The sequence below is a fragment of the Culex quinquefasciatus genome, chromosome 1, assembly GCF_015732765.1.
Source record: "Culex quinquefasciatus strain JHB chromosome 1, VPISU_Cqui_1.0_pri_paternal, whole genome shotgun sequence".
In the NCBI taxonomy this organism is placed as follows: domain Eukaryota; kingdom Metazoa; phylum Arthropoda; class Insecta; order Diptera; family Culicidae; genus Culex; species Culex quinquefasciatus.
Genome location: NC_051861.1, coordinates 26584551 through 26607818, shown reverse-complemented (window position 1 = coordinate 26607818; position 23268 = coordinate 26584551).

The window sequence follows — 23268 nt, the reverse complement described above, 5'->3', positions numbered from 1 at the left end:
AGCAAAAGCAAAAGCAAAAGCAAAAGCAAAAGCAAAAGCAAAAGCAAAAGCAAAAGCAAAAGCAAAAGCAAAAGCAAAAGCAAAAGCAAAAGCAAAAGCAAAAGCAAAAGCAAAAGCAAAAGCAAAAGCAAAAGCAAATGAATTAATACTGAATTCTACAGATTATTTAAACGCATAATTTCACCTTGTATTTTAATATATTTCTGTAGGGAATGACTCATTATATTTTTCCAACACCACAGCACCATTTCAATTAGGCATCAATTTTCGCATTAATTAAAGTAACAAAACACAAAGAACACTGTCCGCGCTGTAACGACCTGTCATAAAATCGCCATCGTCATGGTCCTCCGAACATAACAAGTTTCTTTCCGGGGCCACGTGGCGTCTTATCTGCTCCCCTGTCCTCATGTTGTAATCACCACTCAAGGCATAACGTCATTACGCCGAGCGCGCCAATACAATAAATGTCGTTTGCGATGCATCAGCAGATCTCGATCAAAATTAAATCGCTGCCATAATTGGTTACTGGGCAGCGGCGGCGACCACAATAACAATAACGACTGGTGGCTTACCCCTCGGAAGTCTTCTTCTTCTTTTTCGCTAGTCAATCTCCCCTCGTCGCGATTGGTATCATGATTGTGTTTGCCTCTCCCCTGCGACTCCCTCCCAAGTCGTTGCTAAGTGGATTAGAGTCACGACTCGGAAATAATTCAATTCCAAGCGGGCTCACTTACCAACATTCCACCTCATCATCCTTCGGAAGGATTCACCCTCCGTTGAGTCACCCCTCGTCGTCGTCGTCGTCAAAAGAAATCAAACAATCAAATCGGAAACAGCCGGTCCCGTCGCATCGTGGGTGACAACCGCAGACCAACCATCAACAACCCTCCTCTCTGCCTCGGAATTTCCGTCAAGTGTTACTAATCGACAAAATGCAACGTCACACACTTCCGGCCTGTTCGACCCCTCGGTTTACTGCAAGCACGAAAAAAATAAGAGACGAGGGGACAAAATCAAATGGTTTGCAATTGAAATGATGTCGCGTTAGCGATTGATATGATAAAGGGGAGGGTGTTATGGAGGGATTTATCTAAATTGCAGACTTTTAGGCGAAACAGGATTACTGCACGGCCATCCTGGAGCGGAAGATTTGAGTGTGACGAATATAAGGGTGAAGCTGGGTGGTAGCTGTTTTGACTGATGGTTTGATGCATGCATATTTATGAGTCGCTCGCGTTATGTCGCAGCTGAGTCATTCGGGAAATTGGTTTTAAAAGGTTGTGACGATATTAGATGAAAAAATATCCTCAATGGTGGTTTAACCATCGAGCAAATTTCATTATGAAAATTGATTGAAATAATGAGTAAGTTGATATAAATCAAAAAAATCTTTCCTTTTTGTGAATATTAATATCAATATGTTTGCATTATTGGGGCTCAATATGACAAGATATCTTGCTTGTTCATTTAGAGGAGTTTCAGTTTATTGTTGATTCAGAGAAAATCTAAAAATATCTATAAGAGAAAAAACAAACAAATGTTTAGAATAAGAATTCTCATTTTTTAGATTCATTTAAGTACTGTGACCAAGTCAGGTTCGGGGATTCTTTTTTCGATATCTCGTTACGACCCCTTCTTTTTTTGAAAATACGAAAAAAGACTTGTTTTTCAATAATTTGCCTACTGAAATGGTGATGGTTTGTGAATTTAACATTCATTTGAATCTGCAGTAACCCAGTTGAGTCATTTTTTTATTCAGAACATTTTATTTATTTTCATCGTTTTGCCTGATACAGGGAAGAGGCGATAATATGCAGTGAAAATTGTAATTTCTCAACCATTTCAGTATTTTTGTCAAAAATTTTGTGAGATGTTCTAAAACAATTACTTCTACGTCACCCACGTAAAAAAAGTCCTGAAAAAAAAAACATTTTTTTAATAGCGGATTTCAAAGGATTTTTAAAAAAGGAGATTCACAGTGGTGCTGATGACGCTTATTGCAGAAAAATCTATTTAAAAAAGGGGAAAGGGGGTAATATGCACCCCCAGGGCAAAAAGCACCCCCTACTTTTCTCGCTAATTGGAAGCTAAACTTTGCTAAACCATGGTGGAAAAAATTGCGCATCGTAGGGTAATAACAGCCAAAGTTATTTGCAAAACTTCAAAATGTTGTGTTTTGATTTAATATTCATTGCACTTTCAATATGATTTTTGGACCATATGAAAAGCCATAATTTTCATTATTCTATAGATAGATGCGTCCAAAACATTAAAAAAGTATTGAGGTTTTGTAGCGCGCCTGTGTTTCAAATGTAGGTGGCGCCAAAATGAGGTTACCTGTCAAAAATCGAATTCCTTTCTGCTGGATTGAAGAACAAAATCGCTTATTTCTCATGATTCCCTGCATCAATCCTAATAAAACTGGTTGCAAAAGACGAGAAAAAATTTTTGCTTTAAAATAATGTACATCAATTTTTGGGCGCTCAAAAATTTGTTAACTTTTTCTTCAAAAAACATGTTTTGGAACACGAAAAATGAGTTTCCCCGCATATATAAAAAAAAACTCATGCCGGATTCGGATGAGAAAAATTTTTTCCAACAATTTGGTGTACAACTTTCCAAAATTTGTTTGATTTTTCTATGAGAAAACTGTAAATTTATAAAAAGATAGTAATTTGGACTATTTGGCAAGAAATTTGTCAAAAATCATTAAAAATGGTTGAATATACGTTAACACATCTGTTATCAACTATATCACTGTTTATTTCATTGATATATATGGGGTAACTAATTTTTTCGTGTTCCAAAACATGTTTTTTAAAGAAAAAGGTCACAATTTTTTGCACGCCCAAAAATTGATGTCCATTATTTAAAAGCAAAAAATTTTTCTCGTCTTTTGCAACCAGTTTTATTATGATTGATGCAGGGAATCATGAGAAATAAGAGATTTTGTTCTTTAATCCAGCAGAAACGAATGCGATTTTTGGCAAGTAACCTTATTTTGGCGCCACCTACATTTGAAACACAATCGCGCTGCAAAACCTCAATGCATTGAATTTTGAGGGTGTTCAAGACTTTTTTCTTCACATGGATGACAAAGAATATTTGTTGTTTTAGAGCAGTTAGGGGAAATCTACCCATTTTAATCACACTAAGCCGTTCGACCAATTCTCATCACTTTTGCCGTTTCTGCTATTAAATCAACATTTTCAGATGTTTCAACAATGGAGAGTTGCTTGCTCACTTTTATTTGAGCTATTTATTACTTTGGCACAGTCAAAAACACTTTATATAAGCTGTAATTCATGATCAAAGTGCTGATAGGCCGATAATAGAAATAGGCTGAGAAAGGGTATAGTTCCCCTAGTTGTTTTTTTATATGACATGTGAAATTTTCTGTTTCAACATTGGGCTTGAAGGTGTTATGAGGCGGGTGGGCTTCAACATGCGGGGCACGATTATCAATCGATCCAGCCAGTTCATCTGCTATGCCGACGACATGGACATTGTCGGCAGAACGTTCGAGGAGGTGGCCAGGCGGTACACCGAATTGAAGCGGGAAGCAGAGAAGGTTGGATTGAAGGTGAATGTTGCGAAGACGAAGTATCTGCTGGCAGGAGGAACCGAGTCCCTTAGGACTCGCATAGGACCGAGCGTGACGATCGACGGTGACGAGTTCGAGGTTGTGGAGGAGTTTGTGTACCTCGGATCGTTGGTTACGTCGGACAACAACTGCAGCAGAGAAATTCGGGGTCGGATCAATCGGCAGAAAACCGAATGGCAGAATGCCGAATGGCAGAATGCCAAATGGCAGAAATTTCAATCGGCAAAAAAAATGGTCGAATGTTAAATGGCAGAAAAGGTCAAATGGCAGAATATAATATGGCAGAAAAGGTCAATCGGCAGAAAGGGTCAATGAGCAGAAAATTAAAAAGCCGAATAATCAAAAAGCAGAAAAATCAAAAGGCAGAAAAATTAAAAAGCAGAAAAGTTAAATGGCAGAATGTTAATAAGCAGAAAAATTAATTAGCAGAAAATTAATTAGCAGAAAATTAAATGGCAGAAAGTTGATCAGTAGAAAAAATTAATAGCAGAAAATTAAATGGCAGAAAATTAAACGGCAGAATAGTTAGTTGGCAGAATAGATAGTTGGCAGAATAGTCAAATGGCAGAACAGTCAAATGGCAGAATAGTCAAATGGCAGAATAATTAATTAGCAGAAGAGTTGAATGGCAGAATAGTTAAATGGCAGAATGTCAAATGGCAGAATAATTAATTAACAGGAGAGTTGAATGGCAGAATAGTCAAATGGCAGAATAATTAATTAGCAGCAGAACAGCGGAATAGTCAAACGGCAGAATAGTCAAATGGCAGAAATCAGACCGAAAAAAAAACCACCAAAGGCAATGGTGAGGGGGACCGTAAAAAAATCTCAGAAAATAACAAATAATTGTGCCTGCATTTCTTATAAGAGTGTTCAAATGGGGAGAAATACCGCAATGTAGTACCGCCCCTTTCAAATGTTGCTTCAGCCCAGTCACGAAATATTCTAGCAGAGCTGGTTCTGCTAGAACCCTGCTAAGAACGGTAGAGCATTTCTGCTAGAATGCTGTAAAAATTTCTAGCTTTGTTAGAACTGTGCTAGATCGTCGTAACTGGGAGATTTCTGCCACTTGAAGCAGTGTATGCACTTGGTAAGAAACCAGTCAAGGAAAATTTCAAATGGACAACAACAGCAGTGAAAGCAAGCCAGAGATGGTGTAGAAAATCCCCCAAAAAATCGCTCCGTTGTTCTTGCCCACTTGCTCTGGTGACAGTTATCGTTGTGTAAGAGTGGGATAGGCCAGCAAAATGAAAAGGTACCCTAGTGTGCGAACGCGTTATCTAACGAGTTATCTAAGCCCGATCTCACGCACACTAGCACGCCATTTGTTTTGTTTTTAACCACAATCTTTTTCGTGTACGTACACGCAATACATGCGCACATAGATAACTCTATTGGACGTTTTGTGAAATGTACATTCCCAACTTCTATAAACATTTATAATTATTCACGGAAAGGAGTTCCATCGAAAATTTAACAATTCAAATTAGCTGGCTTCAAATTGGTGAAACAGTGATTTTTTTTGGTTAAATTAGCTAAAATTACAGGTAAATTTACCAACTTGGGATTGGTGAAACAGATAACCCTGATTGCTGATTTGCTATCCAAAACTGACAGCCCAAATCAAAATGACAGGAGAGATTTCACCAAAAATAACGGTGTTTCAGCACAATTTTGCGTATTTTTACCGAAAAACTAGCTCGAACCGACAGCATGGATTTTTGACAGATCGAGACCAAAACAAAGCAAGGGAACGTCTCGTATCGTGTTTGATCCTGTTTGAGCCGCTCAGTTCGCGGAGTTTGAAAGTTGAAAGTGCAAGTGCAAAAGGTGGTGATAGTGCGTGAGTGAATTAATTAAAAGGCAGGAAGACTTTCTGCGGGCCGAGATCTTCAGTTGATTAGGTGAGAATTTTTTTTTGTTTAGGGAAAGAAGTTAGAAGTTGAGCCTCTAATTTTTGTTTGGACGATGCGTAGGTAAAAAGTGGGGGCATCCTTTTGTCGTGAACCCTTTGGCCGAGGAGGTGGAGGCTGGCGATTGTCCACACTCCACTTTATTGTCTACGTGGCCAATGTTTGACAGATCCGAACGAGCAGGGCCCCTTATGCCTTTGAAGCACATAAAAAAATAGAGTTAAATAATGTTTAATTAATTTAAATTAAGTGAAATTAAGTTCAATCAAGTTTTAATAAATAAAATAAAGTTAATCAAGTTTTATTAAGTAAATTGAAGTTTAATTTAAATTTAATAAGTTAATTTGAGTCAAATTGAATTTAGAAAAAAGTAGAATTCAGTAAAATTCAGTTTAATTGATTAAATTTAGTTAAATTATTAAGTTAAATTGATGTTACATTGTTAAATTAAATCAAATTATTTGATCAAATTTATAAATTATTGAGTTAAATTGATGTTAAATTGCAAAATAAAATTAAATTATGTTAAATTGATTAAATTTAGTTAAATTATGTTAAATTGATAAAATTTAGTTAAAATAAGTTGAACTTGGTTAAATTTAGTCAAACTCAGATAAATTTAGTTGAAATTAGTTCCTTTTTGTATAAGGATCATTCCATCTGAAGCGGAACAGCATTTGAAAATTACCATCTCCGATTCTGCTCAAATTTGGCAGAGCTGTTGAGACTATCAAAACATGCAAAAATCCCGAATTTCATCCAAATCAGACCACCCCCTCAATTTTTGTACCCTCCCAAAAAATCGACTTTTTGGCGATTTTTGAGCGAAACCCCTATCTTCAAACGACGATAACTCAGGAACCACAAATCTTAGAGAGTCGGTCTTAAACTCAATTTTGAAGGAAATTGGACGTAGAATCCATTTCCGTGATAACATTTTGGATTAAATTATTTTTTCTACTTGTATTGCGCAATTGAAAACTTTAAATGGCCGCATCTCAAAACAGCCCTATTTATTTTTTTAAATTTGACCTCACCATCGTATTCCCCGTCCAATTTTACATAAGAATCACTTATCGACAGAAAGGAATATGCTTCGATCCAGAGATATCGAATTTTAAAGTTTTAAGTATTTGAAATTACCTAAATTAGCTACACTCGCCGCATATGCTGAAGCACTTAGTCGTGCTGATCAATAACTCGACAAAAAGTCGATTTTTGGGAGGGTACAAAAATGGAGGGGGTGGTCCTATTTGGATGAAATCCGGGTTTTTTTTGCATGTTTTGATAGTCTCAACAGTTCTGCCAAATTTGAGCAGAATCGGAGATGGTAATTCTCAAATTTGCATTTTTTCTTGCACACTTCAGGTGGAAAACCCATAATTTAATAGAATTTGACGTAATATGGTTAAATTATGTTGTGTTAAGTTAAATTAAGTTAGATTTAGTTAAATTAAGTTAAATTAAGTTAAATTAAGTTAAATTAAATTAAATTAAGTTAAATTAAGTTAAATTAAGTTAAATTAAGTTAAATTAAGTTAAATTAAGTTAAATTAAGTTAAATTAAGTTAAATTAAGTTAAATTAAGTTAAAATAAATTAAATTAAGTTAAAATAAGTTAAATTTAAGTTAAGTTAAATTAAGTTAAATTAAGTTAAATTAAGTTAAATTAAATTAAGTTAAATTAAGTTAAGTTAAATTAAGTTAAATTGAGTTAAATTAAGTTAAATTAAGTTAAGTTAAGTTAAATTAAGAGCGAGTCCACGAACAGGGCATACCCCTTTGTATGGGACGTCGTTTGGACCTCGCCAATCTGCCTGAAATTTTCAGGGGTTGTTTGTACATATAAAACTAGCATCTGGCCAAAATATGAGCACTCTAGGTCAACGGGAAGTGGGGCAAATCGGGACACAAAGTTTGAAGGTTCAAAAACGTCAAAAATCGTAAAAAGGCTGTAACTTGGGCAAAATTCAATTTAATTTAAAAATTCAAAATGCATCTGAAAGAACTTAAAAAAATGCAACAAAATGCAGGATAGAGCACCCCAATTGGTTAAATCTAAAGGGAGTTAATGACATTTTAGTGAAAAAATAGCATAATTTTCAAACTTAAATAAAAAAGTGTTCCATCCAGATATCAACTCGGTTCGACCTGCAGCTTATAGGGGACATCTGGGACTACCATCTGAGACTGAGAACGCTTTGGGTAAGGCAGTTTAACATATTAAATAGACACTTTTACTTTTAGTGAATTTTTTGGTTGTAAATTTTTGCTCGGGGGACCCCTTAGATCCCATTTTCTGATGATAATTTTATCATATTCGTGTTCCTGAGACAATTTCACAATAGAAACATGCATAAAAATGTTTATTTTCATCCATTTTAACCCTTTAAAAAATGAAAGTTAAAAAAAATCTTCGATTCACATTTATTGAAATTCAAGTTCGTTTCCAAGGATACTAGATGACACCAGAAAAAAAGCAGCATCTCAATTTTTTTTAACTTTCATTTTTCAAAGGGTTGAAATGGATGAAAATAAACATTTTTATGCATGTTTCTATTGTGAAATTGTCTCAGGAACACGAATATGATAAAATTATCATCAGAAAATGGGATCTAAGGGGTCCCCCGAGCAAAAATTTACAACCAAAAAATTCACTAAAAGTAAAAGTGTCTATTTAATATGTTAAACTGCCTTACCCAAAGCGTTCTCAGTCTCAGATGGTAGTCCCAGATGTCCCCTATAAGCTGCAGGTCGAACCGAGTTGATATCTGGATGGAACACTTTTTTATTTGAGTTTGAAAATTATGCTATTTTTTCACTAAAATGTCAATAACTCCCTTTAGATTTAACCAATTGGGGTGCTCTATCCTGCATTTTGTTGCATTTTTTAAGCTCTTTCAGATGCATTTTGAATTTTTAAATTAAATTGAATTTTGCCCAAGTTACAGCCTTTTTACGATTTTTGACGTTTTTGAACCTTCAAACTTTGTGTCCCGATTTGCCCCACTTCCCGTTGACCTAGAGTGCTCATATTTTGGCCAGATGCTAGTTTTATATGTACAAACAACCCCTGAAAATTTCAGGCAGATTGGTGAGGTCGATGCGAGATGGGTATGCTTTGCTCGTGGACTCGCTCTTAAGTTAAATTAAGTTAACTTAAGATAAATTAAGTTTAATTCAGTTAAATTCAGTTAAATTAAGTTGAATTTAGTTAAATTGAATTAAATTAAGTAAAATTAAGATAAACTAAGTTGAATTAAGTAAAATTAAGTTAAATTAAGTTGAATTAAGTTAAAATTAGGTAAATTAAAATAAATTAAGTTAAATTAAGCTAAATTAAGTTTTTTTGTATTTTTTTATTTTGTCAATAGAATATCTCAACAGAGCCGTGCAATTAGGATGGTCAATTATAACAAAGTTCAAAAAGCCTGGAATCTATTGAAACATTCAAATAATTTTCTGGACTACCAAAACCGTACCAAGAATAGCGGAAAATCATGCTACACCAGCAAAAACTCTTGTTAAAAAAACAGCTTTGCAGGCAGCAACGGACTTTTTGTAACGTGATTTCAAAATTACTAGTTAAAACAGTCGAAAAATTAGCTGAATGTACCGAGAAACGTGGCAAGATAAAAAAAACGAACTAAATCAGCCAAAAGGCTGGGTGAATAGAGCAAGCTTTGCAGGCAGCAATGGAGGCTTATGAAATAAAAACTTGTAGAAATAGCATAAAAAGTAGCTATTCTAACCATAGCCTATACCAAGAATAGTGGCAAAGTTAGCTAAACTAGCTAAAAGATTTGTGAAAATATGTTGATTCGCAGCCATCAATGGAAAATTTTGAAAATTATTCCTAAAAAACTCGTTAAAATAGTCTAAAACTCGCTGGGCTAGTCATGAAGCTCACAAGAATACCTTAAAATCTAGCTAAAATAGCTAACAGACTTTCTGAAAGCAAACAGCTTTTGAGACTGACAGCATTTTTCCAGCTTACAAATTAGTAAAATTTATTTAGCTAGATTTACTATATTTTGGACCAGGATTTTTTTTATGATTTCTAACTCAAAAAAATTGTGGTTGAAAAAACAATTTTTAGGATTTTTAACTAAATTTTAGTAAGATTCACGATAAACCTTCTTTCCGTGTAGGGACCATCCATAAACCACGTGGACACTTTTTGGGAATCTGTTACCCCCTCGTGGACAATTGTCCATACAAAAAAACTTTTTGTATGGGTCGTGGACAATCGCCATACCCCCAAAGTGTCCACGTGGTTTATGGATGGTCCCGTAGGTAACTCGGGACTCCAGTAACCAAACTTCAGTGCACAGAACGATTAGACAAATTTAAAATGTTTGTTATTTCCAGTTTTTTTAAATGGTCCTCTAAGCTATTGTGTTTCATATGTTTATGGGAGATTTGTTTACATTGCGTGCTCTTTTTTTTGTTTTTTTATTTTTTTAAAAAAAAGGTCCTATAAGCTATTGTGTTTCATATGTTTAAAGAACCTATTCAAAAAGACACTAAATGTTAAACAGTACACCCAAAGAAAATATATAGCTTAAAATCTGCAGCAGGGGATTTGCTACAGAAAATGTTACATTTTATAACAGTTTTTGCAGCAAGCTCATAGCTCAATTTTGCCCGCTTGTAAACATGTCAACGCAGTTCTCACCAACACATAGAATGCTGGCGCGTCCCCGCGCAACACTCCAGAGAGAACAATATGTTCGCGCTCTGTCCCTCACAATTCATCAAGCGTCCATGGCGCGGTGGTAGCGTGTCGGATCAGCAACCTAGAAGTTGATGGTTCAATCCTCGTTCTGTTAAGATTTTTTTCTGCAATACAATCAATCAGCCGTCGGTAATGTCGATAATTGTCGGTAACGGGCAAAAATGTCATACCCCTATATCGCAAAAAAATGCATGAGGACAGATTTCATGCAGATTCTGATATACTTTCATGCCGCCAAGCATCACAATCATGCGACCGCCGGTTGGGTGTACAATTTATTAAAAATGATTACTTTTATTGCATGAACTGTTTGATAAACTTGATAAACTGTTTATGTTGAAAAAACACTGAAGTTACAAGATTTACTCTTAATATTAAATCAAGTCCGTGGAAAATAACATAATATATAAGTGAGAACTCTAAGTACTATAATTGTAAACGTTTTAACTCTTATAAGAAATGCAGGCACAATTATTTGTTATTTTCTGAGATTTTTTTTACGGTCCCCCTCACCATTGCCTTTGATGGTTTTTATTTGGTCTGATTTCTGTCATTTGACTATTCTGCCGTTTGACTATTCTGCTGTTCTGCTGCTAATTAATTATTCTGCCATTCAACTCTCCTGTTAATTAATTATTCTGCCATTTGACATTCTGCCATTTAACTATTCTGCCATTCAACTCTTCTGCTAATTAATTATTCTGCCATTTGACTATTCTGCCATTTGACTATTCTGCCATTTGACTATTCTGCCAACTAACTATTCTGCCAACTAACTATTCTGCCGTTTAATTTTCTGCCGTTTAATTTTCTGCTATTTATTTTTTCTGCTGATCAACTTTCTGCCATTTAATTTTCTGCTAATTAATTTTCTGCTAATTAATTTTTCTGCTTATTAACATTCTGCCATTTAACTTTTCTGCTTTTTGATTTTTCTGCCTTTTAATTTTTCTGCCTTTTGATTATTCGGCTCTTTGACTTATTCTGCCAATTAATTTTCTGCCTTTTAATTTTCTGCTGATTGACCTTTTCTGCCATTTAATATTCTGCCATTTGACCTATTCTGCTATTTGACCTTTCTGCCATGTGATTTTCTGCCATTTGGCATTCTGCCATTCGGCATTCTGCCGATCGGTTTTCTGCCGATTGACCCGACCCCGAGAAATTCGGAGGCGCATCATCACCGGTAGTCGTGCCTACTACGGACTCCACAAGACCTTACGGTCTGGTCACCTTTCCCGGCGTACAAAGTGTACCATGTACGAAACGCTGATAAGACCCGTCGTCCTCTACGGGCACGAGACGTGGACGATGCTCGAGGAGGACCTGCAAGCGCTTGAAGTTTTTGAGCGAAGAGTGCTTAGGACGATCTTTGGCGGCGTGCGTGAGAACACTGTATGGAGGAGAAGGATGAACCACGAGCTGGCGCCACTCTACGGCAAGCCAAGTATTCGGAAGGTCGCCAAGGCTGGCCGAATCCGGTGGGCCGGACACGTCGCAAGAATGCCGGACGCGCTGGATGCGCGCCAACCGAACCAGACTATCAATCCGGTGAAGTTGGTGTTTAATTCGGAGCCGGCTGGAACGCGGCGGAGGGGGGCGCAACGTGCACGGTGGTTGAACCAAGTGGAGGAAGATCTGGAAAGTGTAGGAGTTCCGCAGCGGAATTGGAGAGTAGCAGCCCAGGACCGAGTCCAGTGGCAGCGCATCTGGAGACAGCTCATGACCCGGAGGTTGTACGAGCAGTAAAAGTAAAGTAAGTAAGTGAAATTTTCCGGTCTCGTGGCGCAGGGGTAGCGGCTTCGGCTGCCGATCCCGATGATGCTATGAGACGCGGGTTCGATTCCCGCTTTATCCACTGAGCTTCTATCGGATGGTGAAGTAAAACGTCGGTCCCGGTTTCTCCTGTCTCGTCAGAGGCGCTGGAGCAGAAATCCCACGTTAGAGGAAGGCCATGCCCCGGGGGGCGTAGTGCCAATAGTTTCGTTTTTTTCGTGAAATTTTCCGAGGAATCCGATAAAAATATGTTTAGACATAGGCTCTTTGGTCCAGACACGGTCAAAACGCCATTTTAAGTTTTCATGCGACTTTTTCAAATGTTGAGCTGGATTTTTGAAACTTCTTACTATTTTTTTCCAAATAGCCAAACTCGTCACCTTTCTTATGCGTCTAAGACAGCTAAAATCGGATGAAATGGCGCGGAGATATGATTTTTTTTTGAAAAAAGAGGTTTTTGCGAAAAATGACGAAAACTGCCATTTTTTGAACCACCCTAGCACGATGTAGGTCACCCTAATGGCCAAACAAACAAAAATACGGGTCTAATTATTTTGGCCAAGGAACCCCCAGAAATTTTTTTAGCCCGATCGGCAACTTTTTTTCGGTTTAGGCTCTTTTCAAATGGAATTGCTGTATAATAATAATTCGCCATAAATCAATTTTCGATCTCTAAAATGAATTGGAAAAAGGATTTTTTTTAAACACAAAAAAGAGTTGGAAGTGTGACTAGTTGTATGTGACTTTTCCTATGTTTTAAAAAATGACAATTTTTCTTGGGTCATCTTTAGCTGTGTTTTTTTAAATATTATCCCAAACTATGCTTCTAAGCATTTTTAAGAATTTAAATGATAACGGTTTCATTATTCTAGAGTAAAAAATGTAAAAAACATGCAAAAAAATGAAAAAGTGCAAATGCAAACTTAGGTACTAAAAATGAAACAAGAAAAATATAAAACATGAAAAGCAAAGTTTTTCGTAGGTTAAAAGGGGCTCAAAATGATCACCTGAACACGGGAACAATAAAAATGTTCGAAAAAAAATTGAACAGTAGAGGATTAACAAAAAAACTCAATGATCAGAAAAATCAACTGGGTCCTAAAATGAAGCTTAGATTGCTGATGTTATTGTTTACAGCAATAAAGCTTATTTTTCTGAGAACAATGACCCGATGACCACAAAATTTAAAAAAAGAAATGGATTTTTAAATCAATTTTGAAAAATTATCCTCGCGGTCTTTTTTGACAGAAATGCTCCAACTTGACAGCTCGTTCCAAGGGGACCATAGTTTATCCTTTGAAAAAATGTTGTGTTGTTATTTATTTTTTTGCATTAAAATGAAAAAAAGTGATCAGAAATGGTTGTTAATCCTATTTTTTACCGTTGTACATAAAAATTGACACAGGGCTTTAATACCCAATTTGGGCGTATCATTCGGTTCACCTTAACTTTTTTTAAAAAGATTGAAATTGTATTTTTTTTCGCTTAAAAAATAACATAAATGGTTGTTATTTTACTCATAGTTACAGTATGTAAAAAAAGTATTTACCCCCCTTGGGCACTATGCACATTTTGTGATGAAACATGTAAAAAAATTAAAGTTTGACAGGAACCTAATACTACGTTTTGTTCAGAAACTCATGCCAAACATTTTGCTACAAAAAGCTCTTGAAAAGATGATTTCTATAAAAAGTTATATAACAAATACTATTACGAAAATAAAAAAGGTGCAAAAAAAGTTTGTACACTTTTCGAAAAATTAACATAAATAATGTTATTTGTTGACAAATCACCATAAATCCAGTCTCCCAACTCCAAATAGGCATCCTTGACTGATTGAAAAAAGAATTTGGATTGAATATAAAGTTTACTAACTACTTAGTATAAAAGTTTATATAACTCTGGAAATTCTATATAAAACTTAGCTAAACTTAATTTTGCAAACTTTTAATTCAACTAATTGTCAATATATTACCATATAATTGCTAAATAAACATTTTGGAGTGAGTATAACACCGTTTTGGGGGTATTTGTATCGATAGAATAGATTTTTTGTTGGAATTTCGTACCAACCCGGAATTACGTCGTAGGAAAATCCGCCGGCATCCGAACCGGTCCACGATTCACAAGTCAACCTATGTGGAATCGGAAAGGGCATAAAATTTCCGATCTTTTGATACCCAAACATCTAGGTTTTCTTTAAAACCTACGTTTTTAAATACCTGGGCAAAAGTAAGTTTGATCCACGAGAACAAAAATTACGAAATTCCATACATTTTTGGCAGGTTGCTCAGACGAAACCATAACAACGTTTTTGCTTAGGTATTTAAAAACGTAGGTTTTAAAGAAAACCTAGATGTTTGGGTATCAAAAGATCGGAAATTTTATGCCCTTTCCGATTCCACATAGGTTGACTTATGAATCGTGGACCGGTTCGGATGCCGGCGGATTTTCCTACGACGTAATTCCGGGTTGGTACGAAATTCCAACGAAAAATCTATTCTATCGATACAAATACCCCAAAACGGTGTTATACCCACTCCAAAATGTTTATTTAGCAATTATATGGTAATATATTGACATTTAGTTGAATTAAAAGTTTGCAAAATTAAGTTTAGATAAGTTTTATATAGAATTTCCAGAGTTATATAAACTTTTATACTAAGTAGTTAGTAAACTTTATATTCAATCCAAATTCTTTTTTCAATCAGTCAAGGATGCCTATTTGGAGTTGGGAGACTGGATTTATGGTGATTTGTCAACAAATAACATTATTTATGTTAATTTTTCGAAAAGTGTACAAACTTTTTTGCACCTTTTTTTCGTAATAGTATTTGTTATATAACTTTTATAGAAATCATCTTTCAAGAGCTTTGTAGCAAAATGTTTGGCATGAGTTTTTGAACAAAACGTAGTACTAGGTTCCTGTCAAACTTTAATTTTTTTACATGTTTCATCACAAAATGTGCATAGTGCCCAAGGGGTGTAAATACTTTTTTTACATACTGTTATTGTATTTACAAATGTTTTTATTTTAAATAAATTATTTGTCTGATCAAATATTATGAAAAAGATTTACGAAAATCTCCCATCCTCAGCAAAGTTTCGCACCTTTCTGCGGTGAGAAGGGTTTTTAATTTTCAACGACGTCGACACCGTAAAAAATAAACAATGACACACACACACGCCTCCACCGCAGAAAAGTTAAAAAATCACCTTACGCTTGCTGACATAGATACCTACACTCGCAGGGTGAAGAAAAAAAAACATCAAAAACAACAAACAAACCAGCCCAGATTACCATCAGGAGTTTTAAGAAGGGACACGGAATACGGATCCCCGGTAGCAACGACCGCTGGAGATGAAAAAAAAAGAACTGTCAGAAAGCAAGATGAAAGGACCACGGGAGGAGTAGGGTTAGGGGGAAAGAAGGGGATGAATGTCATCCCTGCAGCAAATTTTGACGTACTGGAAAGTGTTATTCCATTTTTCTTCCGTTTTTTTTCATAATCTACATAGCGACGTCGTCGTGCTATCATGTCGCACCCGCCATTTTGACGTTCCGAGAAAAACGCATTTTAATGTTTGACCTTGAATATACAAAAACGAGAGCACGCAATGTAAACAATAACAAACACGTTTTGTTTGGCTGACCATTCTGTGCATTGTCCCAAAGTTTGGTTGAAGTTGGTTGCTGGAGTTCCGAGTTATAATTACAAATGTTTACGGTAGTCTAGCTTGTACGTGCGACAAACGCATCCTGACTTTCCTGGCCTGAAATCCCTTTGGCCTTTTGTCGCACTTACATCAATTTTCATAGAGTGACAAGATAGCACGACAAGATTGAAACTACTTTCATATGTAAAGTGACAAACATGCACGGAGTTTTTTCGGTTTTTGTTGAATATCTCAGGATTGAAATCGAATTTTGGGGATTCGTGAAGGTCAAAAGGTGAGGCATTGTGAGCTGCACAAAATGGCGTTCTTAACTCAATTTGGCCCAAAATGCACGTACGACAAGTTAGCACGATGGCGACGATAGGCTGTTTTCTGACAAACTCCGACCTAATGACGGTGAGGTTATGTTTGGCCTACTAAGTTTCAAACCGACCCGAACGGCGTGTCGCATCGACAGTTGTTAATGGTTTGTTTTGTTGAGACGGAAATAGGACCAAACTAGGTACACTGTCCCTAAACCGGGTCCCTGCAAGCAACCCTTATCGCTCATGACGGCTTCTCTAAAATCGCACCGTGAGGAGCCTCACCGTGGTGCGGTTTTCGGCATGAATATTCATCAAAAAAGCGGGTGGTTTGTCTCGGTTCCGGACCCCCGATCGAGGGACAGTCAAGCCACCGCGAGCAAGGAGTGTTCTAGCTACGGCTTGCGGTGCGACAAATGGTGAGTAATGGATATGATTCCGTTTCCGGCGTGGCGGAAGTCTGGCCGGGGGAGAAAAAATGCTGGCTTGGATTGATGTATCTGTGTCTATTTTTGAAATGTTTGCCGGGACGAGTAAAACGGGGAACGGAAACGTAAGGTCAATGTTTCAGCGTAAAATGTCTGTTGACGTTCTATTTAGGGAATGATACAAATGAGTGATGTAATAATATACCAATCTGTCAATTTGTGAACCTGTCAGTATGATAACAGCGACCAACAAAATTTCTCCGCGGGCTCAACTTTAGGGGAAGCATGAAGTTTAAGGTTCCCAAAAACCAGTGCACTTTAAAGTTCAAAAGTTTTGAAATGCCGGAGTCGGTGTCGGCGAATTCACAGTAGCTGAAGTCGGAGTTATTGTTGTAGTTGGAGTCAGTGGATTAATTTTTTCGGAGCTGTAGTCGGATTTGCTTCAAGAGCTACCAATTTCCGCGGCCTCATAACTTTGATAAGATTGATTTATTTTTATCTTTTGCTCAAGGCCAAAATGCCGTTAGTCGCCAAGTACGGAACTGAACTGAAACGGAAGTTTTTAATGCCCAAACACGGTTTAAAAGGGAAACCACTCTATCTCGTCATCGTTTTCCCACGAACCGTGCTGCCATCAACGCTCTACGACGAAACATATTTTCCTATCAATTAGCGAGAAATTTGAAACAATAACCAAATCGAAGCCCCAGACTAGAAGCCGCAAGCAAGAGCCACAACGTCAACGACGGCGAAGCTCAACCGCTTGCGTGTGTTTGCTTGTGTCATCGAAAATTCTGCCAAAAGCCCCGAAATCGTTCCGGGAGCTGGCCCACGTGCGGGCAAATGAATCACGCGAGCATATTTATTCCTCCCGAGGCAAAGTTATCTTCTCTGGCCGGCCCGCCACAACGAGTAGGCCACGGACAAGCGGAGTGACAGTTGGTAGTTGCGAAAACGTGCCACTAGTGGCGCGTCGCGCAGCGAGGAGTTCGCGCTCCAGTGTTCTGTGACCAATCATTATTATAATGGCGCGTTCCGGGGACATCATCTTGCCGCGGCGTCGGTCGTCAATATTGTGCAAGTGAACCGAAAGAGGTCGCCTTGCGGCGAGTGACTCCTGCGAGCTAATTGTCATTCGTTGTCGTGCTGCCATCCTGGTGCACGGAGCAGTGATTGTGAAACATCGAGAATTTTGCATTAATTAACGTTAAATAACGAACGAGCGTGGGACGTTCGACAATTTTGGCAGCCCCGGTTCTCGATGACGAAGCAACCGATGCCGTATCGGAACTGTAATGAAACATTCATCAGAGAAGGAGACAACTCAATCACGCAGTAGGCCGGTTGAGGTTAGGTCTAGTCGAAGGTGGGTACATTTTTAAACAGAGCACGCTAACGTCGGACTGACTACTGTTGCTTCGAACGACGACGAAATCTGTTTGGCAATCAGATCATGGCAGGCTGTGTGTTTCTGAGCATTGAAGTGTGTGGGTGGGCAAGCACTTGATGGAAAGACATGTGTTTTCCAGTATGTTGAGAACATTGGCAAACAGTCTCGATACACTCGTTGACAAGACAATGCTCTATCTTTTGGGAGGTGGTCAGTGTTAGCAGATTATTAGAATCGGTTTAACTTTGTGTGGTTAGGCCATCTCGATCTACGAGCTGAATAAATAAAAATACTCTGGATTTTTTTCAATCTGTCCATCTGTCCATCTATCATTCAGTCAATATGTCAATCTATCAAGCTGTATATTTAGCATTATGGCTGTCAAACCATCAATTTGTAAAACTGCTATTTTGCTGGCAACACTGCAGCTCCAGACTAATGCTCTTCACATGCTAAGTGATTAAACTCTCCTACGAGCAGCAGATTTACTGTTTGCATAGGACTCAACGGATTCCTAAGACGGCATGTACTCTTCTGGAACCACTTTCGGGGTAACAGTGGTCCTAGGAGTGAGTCAAGATTTAACAACTAAGTACACACACACACACACACACACTTCCCACACTAACTGCCAGTTGCATCCTGGCGGCTCATCTCGCTCGAAACGAGTCCTGAACGGTCGGCTGAGATGATGGTGCTCATTAATGCAAACCAGTCAGCGTCGGGTAAAACCGAACGCAAACATTCCCGGCGCGCTAAGGCAGTCCGCAAAAGGGGAACGTGACCACGATGGACCGGATCCGGCCACCTAGATGGACATCGACAAAGTCACTTGTAGCTTAAGCCGTGGCTACACAAAGTCCGCTCGGCTGACCATCGCCGTACCGCACTGCAGGACGATGGATGCTTTGGATGGGTGGAGCCTGTCCTGATGGGAATCTTGGAACGGACGTCCGAACATGGGTTTCGCTACAAGGTGAGTTTTGTGTTGAGCGAACGTTAGAGGATTACAAATTTAGGATGTTTAACCGTGCGGTGAAGTGCCTTCGAATAGTCACATTTTTGAGTCAACTGGCGGTTCGGGTGCGTTGTGATAAACCTTTATAAAGTTGTCGTGATCGTGCTATCTGTTCGATTTTAGGCCAAGTTTAGTTAAGAATGCCATTTTGTGAATCACGTCTCCTCTTGATCTTCTCAGAAAACCAAAATTCGATTTTATTCCTGGATATTTAACAAATACAAGAAAAACTCCGTGAAATGTTGTCACTGTTGATATGAACGAAGTTTTGATTTGATCGTACTATTTAGACACACTCTGCAAATTGTTGCATTTTGACAACTGGCCAAAAGGATTTTAGTCAGAACGCGTTAGGTGGTTTAAATAAATTTTTCTTTGAAGGTTTAAACCAGGGCTGTGGAGTCGGGTCATATTTCAAACGACTCCGACTACGACTCCGGCTCCGGCTTTCTGCTCCAACCAACTCCGACTCCGACTGCAATTCCGGCCTTCCAACTCTAGCCGACTCCGACTCCGACTCCGACTTAAGCTTTCAACAAATGGTTTGCTCCGACTCTCACTCCGACCCCACATATTATGAAATATTTCAAAAGTTTCAACTAGACTATTTTTTTAAAACATTTATAAATAGGATTACCGTCACCTGGAGCAAATCGGGACTACAGTTTGAATAGGCTGTGTTTTAGAGCACTTAAAAACCTGAAATTTGGGAATGAATGAACAAATTTTGTTACTCTGAATCTGGTCTAACCAGAACCACTTCAAAAAAGCAAAAAATTAGACTGCAACATTGCTTAAACTGCTGTCCCATTTCGCCCCATGTGTCCCGATTCGCCCAAAATGACGGTATTTAAATACTTTCTAAGAATCATATTTTTCTGAAGGAAAATCAGTTCGAATCACAAAACGGAAAATAAGTTTCTAGGTTAGGCGTCATCCATAAAGTATGTCACGCAAAAAACGGCCAAAATTAACCCCCCCTCCCCCTGACACTTTGTCACGCAAGGTTGAACCCTCCCCAAAAAAGTACGTCACATTTTGCCATACTCCTCCCTTGTTTTCGACGGGATTTTTTTTATAGTTTTTATTTCTTTAAACTCTCATAATTTTGGTATGTATGCCAATTTTAAGATGAAAAATAATTATAAGTTGTCTAATTAGGCGTCATCCATAAAGTATGTCACGCAAAAATCGGCCAAAATTAACCCTAACCCCCCTCCCCCCTATGTCACACTTTGTCACACAAAGTTGAACCCCCTCAAAAGTACGTCACATTATGCCAGACCCCCCCCCCCCCTCTCCTTTTATATGGGGTTTTTATAGTTTTTATTTCTTTAAAGGGTTACATACATGTAGAAAATCACAAAATTATATATTACAGAATATTTGATAAATCCACTCAGAAGATGATTATTAATCACTCCTGAAAGTTTTATGAAGATATTTCATGATTAAACTGAGTAAGAGACGATTTAAGTTCAAAATTTTGCCATGCGCAAAGCGGGCTGTCAAACTTTGTTGGCGTTTTTTCTCTAAACCCCGAGTTGATTTACGGGTGCCACAATATCTCGAGATGGGATGAACCAAATTGGCTGAAATTTGAGGGGAAGACTCTCAAGATGTATCCCGTGTGCATGACGAAGCTCAATTTTTAAAACTAGCTTTTTTAAAAATTACAAAAATCAAAAACTAACGGTTTTTTATATGAAAAACACAAAAATATTTTTATCTTTTTTTAAAATAAACTTTTTGAAAATCGGGCTTCGTCATGCATACTGAGTCGGTTTAACGAGTCTTCACCAAAATTTTGAGCCGATTTAGTTAAGACAATATTAAGATATCGTGGCACCCGTTTTTTGAAACTGCTCACTTGAAATTGTTATATCCCGGCATCGATGCAACCAAATATCTTCAAATTTGTTTTGAAAGTAGGTGAAAAGGTATATTTTAATGCCATGAAAAAAGAATTAAAAATAAGTTGATGTGTGTGCTCATATTAACCTCTGACTTTTTTGGTGATATACATGTATATAACCCCTTAAACTCTCAAAATTTTGGTATTTTTGCCAATTTTAATAGGAAAAAAAAAAATTGTCTAATTCAAATAAACAACAAACATTGCGATATAAAAACAGTTTTGTATCTTTTAAAAATTAGAAGACCTGGTATAAATTCAAGTATTAAAAAATCTTGAATAAGTTCAAACCATTTATAGCAGTTTTCTTATGAACACCCTGCTTTCAAAGCATTTATTTTTATCGAGCTAAAATTTGCAAAATATTGAAGTTCCAGCTGAATAAAAAAATAGACTATGAGCAGTTCTCTACGAAATCGGTTTTTTTTTCTTCAATTTTGATTTTTGTATTTTTTAATCCGACTGAAACTTTTTTGGTGCCTTCGGTATGCCTAAAGAAGCCATTTTGCATCATTAGTTTGTCCATAAAATTTTCCATACAAATTTGGCAGCTGTCCATACAAAAATGATGTATGAAAATTCAAAAATCTGTATCTTTTGAAGGAATTTTTTGATCGATTTGGTGTCTTTGGCAAAGTTGTAGGTATGAATACAGACTACACTAAAAAAAATGATACACTGTAAATAAATTTGGTGATTTTTTTATTTAACTTTTTATCACTAAAACTTGATTTGCAAAAAAAAAACACTATTTTTAATTTTTTTTATTTTTTGATATGTTTTAGAGGACATAAAATGCCAACTTTTCAGAAATTTCCAAGTTGTGCAAAAAATCTTTGACCAAGTTATGAATTTTTTAATCAATACTGATTTTTTCAAAAAACCGAAATATTGGTCGCAAAAAAATTTCAACTTCATTTTTCGATGTAAAATCAAATTTGCAATCAAAAAGTACTTTAGTGAAATTTTGATAAAGTGCACCGTATAATTTTCAGGTAACTTTTTTGAAAATTGTCGCAGTTTTTCATTTTTTTAAAATTGTGCACTTGTTTGCACACTTTTGGAAAAAATATTTTTGAAAAGCTGAGAAAATTCTCTATATTTTGCTTCTTCGGACTTTGTTGATACGACCTGACCTGTTGCTGAGATATTGCAATGCAAAGGTTTTTTTTTCATAAAATTATTTTTATTAGGTCCTTTTCGGTACTGGGACCTGGTTAGGACCGAGTCGGCTTTTGTAATTACAAAAAACTTAATAATTACAGAGGATCTTGTGTGTAAATGTTAGTGGGAGGGGAGCCGATTACCCGCGGCCTACTCGGGGTTAGTAGGGAAGGGATTGATGTTAAAGACAAGGCGTGGGATGGGAAGGGGGATTGTGTAGGGGTCTTGGATGGCTCTGCTGGCCTTTGCTTGTGTCCTCAGCCGCAACTCGGTGTCCAGCTGCTGGGGCGTTCTTGCTTTGCTTCCGGTGCAATCCAGAAACGACGGCTTTGTGCGAAGGCGAGTTATACTGACAAAAGGAAAACTAACTGAAGGAAAAATAACTGGAAGAAAACTAAATGGATATTTTGGAATCTACGAGGAATTGATAGATCGGATAGAGAACATCAAGGTCTAGTTGAGATAACGCGTCTCGCATCGGGATTTCTGGTGGTCTTCCTCGGGCCCTGAGGGTATCTTTCAACTTAATTCTGTGAGCCTGGTGATCTGGACACGCCCATACGAGATGGTCGATGTCCTGATAACCCTGCCCACAGTCGCATAAGTTTGTATCACTCATGTTGATACGGTACAGATGAGCCTTGGATGAGTAATGGTTCGACATAAGGCGGGACATCGTTCTGATGAATCCACGCGTCAAGTCCATTCCCTTGAACCAGGCTTTTCTTTGCACCTTAGGTCGTATGGAATACATCCAACGTCCCTTGGTGTCGTCGTCCCATTGTTTTTGCCAATCCAGAAGCGCACGCTGCCTCGGCAAACCGTAGCATTCTTGTAGGCTAATTGGCCTTTCAAAAATGTCTCCACTCTCAGCACCCTTCTTGGCGAGCAAGTCCGCTTTCTCATTACCCGGAATCGAGCAATGAGCGCGGACCCACACCACCGTGATGCTGAAGGACTGAGCCGCCAGGTTGTTTAAAGTCTTGCGTATTTCCGTGAGGAAAAACGCAGACTCCCCTGGTCGGCTTCAGAGACCGGATAGCCTCAACAGAGCTAAAGCTATCGGTGAAGATGAAGTAGTGGTCAGGTGGCATGGTCTCGATGATTCGCAGTGCGCAGTAAACCGCGGCTAACTCTGCGACGTAAACCGAACTCGGGTCCTTCAGCTTAAAGAACAGCTGATAAGATTCATGATAAACACCGAAGCCCGTACAGCCGTCGAGCTTGGAGCCATCGGTGAAGAATCTGTTGTTTGGAGGAACATGGTTGTACTTTGATGCGAAGATCGACGGTACAACCCCCCCGCAGAAGATGGTTTGGGATACCGCGAGTATCGGCT